Source organism: Mauremys mutica, chromosome 1 (genome assembly GCF_020497125.1).
Source record: "Mauremys mutica isolate MM-2020 ecotype Southern chromosome 1, ASM2049712v1, whole genome shotgun sequence".
Classification (NCBI taxonomy): Eukaryota; Metazoa; Chordata; order Testudines; family Geoemydidae; genus Mauremys; species Mauremys mutica.
In genome coordinates, this window is record NC_059072.1 from 267,102,446 (window position 1) to 267,109,976 (window position 7,531).

At 46.3% G+C, this 7,531-nt stretch overlaps 1 protein-coding gene across 2 annotated transcripts in view; it reads right to left on the bottom strand.

The window, feature by feature from the left end:
• Positions 1-3,639, bottom strand: part of MBNL2 (muscleblind like splicing regulator 2) — a 146,953-nt gene extending 143,314 nt beyond the window's left edge. Inside the window, exon 1 of one of the 2 annotated variants that reach the window (XM_045009464.1) lies at positions 3,530-3,639. The gene's annotated coding sequence lies outside the window, so the exon portion shown is untranslated. Of the gene's footprint in view, positions 1-3,018; positions 3,192-3,529 lie in introns of those variants that run through there. The other variant, XM_045009454.1, reaches the window with a different exon arrangement.
• Between the last annotated feature and the right edge of the window lie 3,892 nt (positions 3,640-7,531).

A 7,531-nucleotide genomic window follows, 5' to 3' on the forward strand; every position in this document is an offset into this window, starting at 1 on the left:
CTACCAGAAAAAAACTCTCATTAGCTCAACTTGAAAACAAATATGAAGTGTTGCTAGTGAGAAGAGCAACACCAAGAAGCTAATCAAGACACTAACTATTGTAACCCAATGTATCGGGCTGAAAGTGAAGGCTACACAGGAAGTCTAACTTGTTTAGAATGCAACCACCCACCTCCTTAGCTGAAAAGCTCTAAAGAACATATCACACTGATGCTGTGCACTCTTCAACTCCTAGTTCACTTCTAGTACCAATGTGTCTGAATGTTTAAGACAGTCAACATGCTGGGACCAGTTTACATGAGAAATCACCTATCTACTGAGCTGCACTCCTCTGGGACAATCCTGCTGCCAAAGGTGAAGCTCTTGAAAGACACAAATAAGGCATGCTGGGTCAGGAACACTCAACCATGGAAAATCTACTGAAGTGAATAAGGCAGAGTCTAAGCATGACAGTTTTCAGAGTACACTACAAGACTCATCATTTTGCAAAAGCTTTTCTGCAATAAGGAAAGATGAAGGATTACATATGCATAACACCAAACAACCATAGCAAACAAAAAGCTGCTAAAGTTGGGAGAGACAAAATTCACAGCTTTATCTTAAGCACCATATACATGTGATCAGGTGTTTCTAGGGTGCCCTTCACGATATCTAACATCAACAGACCAGAATCAGACCTCTATGACTTACCACTGGCAGCATGTAAAATTACACACACATCTAAGTGGTTTCACTAAGATACTACATGACTCTCTTGTGAAAAAGGTATTATAAAAGTAGCTAATAAGAAGAGTATGAAAGCTTTATTTTTATATACTCTAGAAAAAAAATACACACAAGCACAGTTTAAACAGCTATCGGAGGGTGGGGGGAGTAGGCCCAGCTGGGAGTCTACCAGTGTTGAAAAAACAGCTTCTAAGTTATTTTCATCTCTGCTATTGACTACTGCATTCACATCTTCTCTAAGCACTTCAGCATCAAAAAGCTATCAACAAACTGGAAACAATTCAGAGAAGAACAGTAAAAATGATTATGGGGTTGTAGGAATCATTTGAAGAAAGATTTAGTTGGGGTTCTACTCTGATAAGTAGAGTAGAATCTACTTTACAGATTTAATGCCTATGTGCAAGGCTCTTGAGTTTTTCTAGGCAGGTTAGTTTGGACCCAAGAAAGAAGAAAAGGCTGTGATGATGAAGGGAGGAATTAAACTTCAGAAGGAAAACTATGTTGGGACTACACACATAATAGCACCGCTGGGCCTACAAATGACAACCTGTGTGGCTGCACATGCAACCATTCCACTCATGAGGAGACCAATGCTAATATAGCAAAACAAGCAGGCTGCAAGACCATTCTGTGGCCCTGAAGCTGCAAGCTGTTTTCAACATAGGCAGATCTATGCACCTGTGCAGAGCTGCAGTGAAATCAAGGGGTCAGGCCACCTATACCTACATTTTGGATCAGGGTCTACATAAGCTGTAGTGAGTGCCAGTGGCTGAAGCACAATAGCCTTGTATACCAGTAGCCTGGAATAACAGAAGCAAACCAAGGCATTCATGGTAATCTGGGAGAAGAGCAGCATACAGAGGGGAACAAGATGACAATTGGTGTTCAAAAAGCCTTATCATAAGAGAGGAAGAGAACGGCTCTTGTCCCACTAGGTGCTCTCTTATCCTTCAAACACATGCCAACCTGGCACTGAACAATACTAGAAAAACTGAGTTTTTCAAGCACCAGTGCCAGCACATGTGAGCTGAACGGCTGACTGTGTGCAGATATTTTTACCACCACGCCAGATGCCCAGTCTACACTATAGTTTCCAAAACTGGTAGTGCTGATGCTGAACTTTTTTTCTCTCCAGTGTCAACACATTTTAAGAGCAAGTGTAAAAGAGGTTTTCTACCAGCCTGGCACAGCAATGCTAGAGACCATTCCTCAAGAGCAGTATCCTCTGGATGACACTTCAGTGTTCAAATACACATTGAGTGTCAGAAAACCCAATGCAAGAACTGTAGGTAATGAGGATCAAAAGGATTTTTTTAATCCACACACCATGGTATAAACAGTGTTTTAAAGTTACACGCTGAGTCACATATATTTAAGAAAACAATTACATTCTGCTCCTAATTATAATTCTGGATTACTTTCAAAATACAGCAATTTGAAACGACTACCATAAACATTCTCACTAGTTAGATTATCCCTGCATGGTTTCACACTACAGTTAAAGTATATCTCAACGTAGGTCATGCTGTTTCAAATATATGTATGCATTATTATTGATGTTATTTGTACTTGTGGTCAGGAGTAGAACAGGTCTAAAACTGTGACAGACAAAACATCTCAAAACAGAAACTGATTGAAAATAAGGATTTTTTTTTAAAGTGAAAAGACATCTTCTAATCAACATTATCTATCTACAGACTTTCTGCATATAATTGGCAACAGAGGAGGGTACTTAAGTGTTTTCCCCAGTTTCTCAGGGTGTGATTACAAACCAGCATTTTTATTCAAACTTCCCACTGTTTCACTCCCACCAGCACAGCTCTACCAGAGGCACAGTAGCAGTAAAGGAAGAGCTAGTACAGATAGGCCACTGATGTTTTAGCCACAGTATTGTCTAACCCTAATTACAGCAAGTCTAGATGAGTTAAGAGGCACCAGTGGCTTCTGGAAAGATATCTGCATAAGCCCACCTAGCCACTACTGCCAGCAGCAGAACTGCAATGGCGATAAATTTGAAGAAAAATGCTAATGTAAACAAGGCCTTAATCAGAGATCTCCTCTTCCAGAAGAAACAAAAACATCAGTTCTGCTCACTGCTACTTTCTACCAAGCGCAGTGTGCCAAATGCTGAGTTAACAGAACTATCAATTGCCATTGAACCACATATAATAGGGAGTAAGCAGAGTTCTCCCCGTCCCGAGGAAGAGCATGAAGCTCCTGTCTAACGCAGTGGTTATCACCGCTGGGGCAGCCCAACTTCTTAGAAACGCACCAAAGACGTGGGAAACGCACCAAAGTTTAAGGATAAACACTTGCCCATGTCAACAAAGCAGGGCAACTTAGCGCTCTTCAGCCGTAACTCCTCACTGGGGTGGGGACGCGCTGGAGAAGGGCCCTGGGTCAACGTCCCCCCCCGACACGAGTTTCCTGCACAGGTGCAGAGCTGACACACGCCTGCCTTGCTTGTCACTCGGGAGCCCAGCAAGCCCGGTACGGTCTCCCCGTCTGCAGCGTGGGAGCCGCAGGAGGCAAAGCGGAGCCTGGGGGTGGGTGGGGTTTCGCGGCGCTGCCTGAGCCCCCGCGCCTCGTCAGAGCCGGAGCGACAAACAAGCGCAGGCCCCCAAACGAAGCGAACAAAAAGCCGCCCCGGCACCCGGGGACCCGTTCAGCCCCGCGGCGCGCTGCAGGCCCGTCTGCCGGTGCCCTCGTCCCCCAGCCCCTGGGCGCCTCGCTGCCCCCGCGCACGGCCCCCGCGGACACGCACCCCCGCGGCCCTGCCCCGCACCCCCGCACCGCCTCTGACCTGCTGGCGGGGCCCTGGCTGTGTCCGCCCGGCGACCGCGGGGCTTAGCTGCCGCCTCTCTCCCGCCGCGGCTCCACACAAGCCAGCGACGCGCTCCAGGCTGGGCCGGGCCTGGCCACCCCGCCCTGTGCGCGGAGGGGAGGGTGCAGCTCCCCCGGTGACTCCGCCTCCCTCCCCCAAAGCGACACTGCAGCTCCTGCACCCCTCAAACGTGCCCCCCACCCCCGAGGGACTCGCACAGGCTGCATCCGCCCCCCGCCCTGCCAGGACGCGCTTCCCCATCACCCACCGCCCCCGCCCCCAGGGGGCACTCCCCAGCGCCCTGCCACCGCCCCTGCAGACCCTGGTGTAGGGCTCCCACCCAACCTGACCCAAACCTCGCGGGGGCGGGGCGGGGAAGGACCACCACACACAGCCCCCTTCAACTATTTCTCACCTGCGCTCTTCCCTGGGTCTGTAGTCCCCACCCATCCTGTGCCTACAGGACCCAAGCACACAGTTCACCACTTGGACCCTGCTCCTGGAAACACACACGTGCTTACCTTTGCGATCCTGAGTAATCCCACTGAAACCGGGATCGGTGGCAGTATGGGGGCCAAGTTGAGCAAGAAGTGGAAAGTACTCCCACCCCGGTAGGTAGTAACTACAGGGATTGAGACCACGCAAGACTAAAATCCACCCAAGGACAAACACCCTTTTATTCTTCTTCTTTGCAATGGGGGGAAAGTGAAGTCACTGCAAAAAGCAACTTACTGTTAAAATAGCAATAAGCCTTCCCAGGGTATAAGTCAGTAGGGTTTTGGCATGTAGGTTCTGCCACCTCTGAAATGCACCAATGGGCTATTAATGCACACTGTCATAAGGCTTATTGCTATTAAAGTATGGCTCATTAATTTTGCCTCTTGCTTTCTTAAAATAACCCATCTTTCTCTAAAGCAGTTTTGTGTAAAATATTCTTCCACTTTAAAAAATTGTATGTAGTAAATTTGAGAAAACAGGGCAAATATGAAATACTTTTATTCTTTATTTGTTTAATCAGATTGCTACCACTAAGACCAGATACTTAGAATGGGGAATGCTACTAGTGTCTTAATATCTTACCTAGTGGTAAAAAGCAGTTTTGAAGGCACCAGTTTTGAAGGGTTTGTAGGAGACACCTTAGTGATATCCTCCACAGTTTGTGCACCATGTAACCAAACCCTCTTGTGTGGATACTCTTAAAAATAAGAGTACCATACAAGAGGGTTGTACTGATTTTACTAACTTGGGCACAAGATGTATGTAGACCAGTAGACCACACCTTCACCACAAAAAGATGTTGGCAAAAGGCCAGCTGTCACAGCCCTTGTAGTCTCCTCAGCATCATATCCCAGGTCACAACAAGGTCATACTCCTTTTGTCCATGTTTCTGAGATGCCATTTTTTATAAGTTATATTCCTAAGTTCATGAAGCATTAAACTTGCTTACAAGCCAAACGTAGGAGGGTGAGGTCCAACCCATCTGTTCTTGATGCATTTCTGGCAATAACTCTACAAATATATTTGCAAAAAAATTATTGGGAGTGACTGAATTCTTTAATTTTGGTATAAGAATTTTTCATAACATAAAACTAGATTTGACATTCATCATTTAACATATAGAGAAATCATCTTCCATTTTGATTAATAGATTTTAAACCCCAAAGGGACCATTTAAGATAATCTGATCTCCTGCATAACCCACGGAACTCATCATCAACCCCATTATGTCCGGTTGAGCCATAGGATGTCTTTTAGAAAGATACAGTTTTGATTTGAAGACTTCAAGTACTGAAGAATTCACTACATCTCTAGATAAAATGTTCCAGTAGTTAATTACTATCACTTAATTTACATCATAGGTCTAGTCTGAATTTGCCTAGCGTCAGCTTCCAACCATGGCTTTCACTATAAGCTTTTCTAAAGATTATGGATCATCATCAGGGCTGGCTCTAGGTTTTTTGCCGCCCCAAGGAAAAAAATTTTGGCTGCCCCCCGTCCCAGCCGTGGGCTCTCCCCCCCACACACACACATCCTGCCACCCCAGCGCTGGGCTTCCCCCCGCACCAGTGCCCTCCCCCCACCCCCCTGCCGCCCCAGCCCTGGGATCCCCTCTTCCCCTCCACCAGTGCTCCCCCACACACCTCCTGCCACCCCAGCCCTAGGCTCTCCCCCCCCCAACCTGCACCCTCCTTCCGCCGCAGCCCTGGGTCACTGGTAACTTGCTCCCAGGGCAGGTCATTCAGCAGGAATTTTGGATGTGCACAAAAAACAGACTGGATTGGTTCCCATATGGTTACAGAGCTGCAGTAAAGTGGAACAATTTTCAGCTTGTGTGATTGGAGGATATCTGGATGCATACTATAAGACTGTCCCCCATAAATGAGGAAAAGTTGAGGTGCCTTTATTATTCTTTTGTTCCACTCTTTCTGGGTTTCTGTGGGGGGCAGTCGGAGGGAGTGGATGGTGGCAGGGTGGGGCTACCCTCCCTCCCCGTGGAGTGTCCTGTTTATTGAATGTTAAAATATGGTATCCCTACCATTCACAGTGCAACTTTCCACTCACAGCACACTACCGCATGAAGTCCCCCTCCTTCCTTTCCAGTTGGTAGTGGCCAAGGGAATGCTGGGAAATGTAGTTCTTTCCCTGCTCCAGGGCTGGCTCTATAGGCAGTGAGCTAACCAAGGAACTACAGCTCCCAGAGCCCCCTGTTGGTTCTCAGCTCCCATGCTGGATCCCTGCCACCCCTGCAAATGGGCTGCCCCAAGCAGGAGCTTGCTTTGCTGGTGCCTCGAGCCGCCCCTGATAAAGTGGCATGTACAATAATATCCATTTACTTAACTAATAGTACCGAGGGCCAAATGTTGCACCAATTTAGTCTCACTGAAATGAGGGATGGGAGGGGGTCCAAGACCCTGTAGGTGCTAGTTAGTTTGACATACACAAATTAAAGCTTTGGCTGCAATATGTAATGCTGGTGGAGTAATGAAGGATATTGTGGGCACATTTTGGCCTGGTCCAAACAAAGAAAAAAATGTGTTTAGTAAACGTATTACTTACTTCATTTTATTAAGTGCTGTTTTAAAATGTGGTAGCAGCTGTTGTAGACAGTTTTAGTACCTTTAAGAACTTGTTATCTTGTTATAGTAAATTCCAAAGGATTATCATAGGTTTTGCTTTCCAGTAGTACTATCTCAATGTAATGCATTGTAGATCGCTTCGCTAAAGCATCTTGTTTGGCCTCACAATCAGCCTGGAGAAAACTGTGGTATTGCATCAGTCATCTTCACCACTCCATGCCATATCCCCTAGCATAGCCATTAGTGGAATACAACTAAAGCAAGTTGATAATTTTACCTATCTCAGCAGCAACATCTCCAGTGGTGGATCTCTTGACAAAGAGATCACAAACACGATACAGAAAGCTTCTCAGTCACTAGGAAAGCTAAGTAACAAAGTCCTGAAATCCCACAACATAACCCTCTCAACAACAAAAAAAACCCTTTACAATGCTTTTGTGCTCACATCTCTCCTCTATGGCTGTGAGACCTGGGCACCATACAAATGGCATATCAAATGTCTAGAGGCCTTCCATACGTGGCCTCTGTGCAGCATTATGGAGATCCACTGGCAAGACAAAATTACCAACCTGGAGGTTCTTCAAAAGTCAAATGCCACAAGCATCAGCATCATGCTGATAAAAGCCCAACTACGCTGGGTTGGACACATCATTAGGATGCCTGAACACTGATTCCCGAGAAAAAATTTCTATGGAGAATTGGCACAAGGACATTGAAATCAAGGCCCCCCCAGAAAGTGCCACAAGGGCAGCATCAAGAACAGCATATGCTTTGGTGCAATAAAACCGGATGATCTTGAGAAGTTTGCATGAAATAGATCAGCATGGCGACATACAACACTCAGAGCTTTCCAATCCTTTGAAGAGGACAGAAATAATTGATTGTTAGCTGCAAGGGAAAAGCA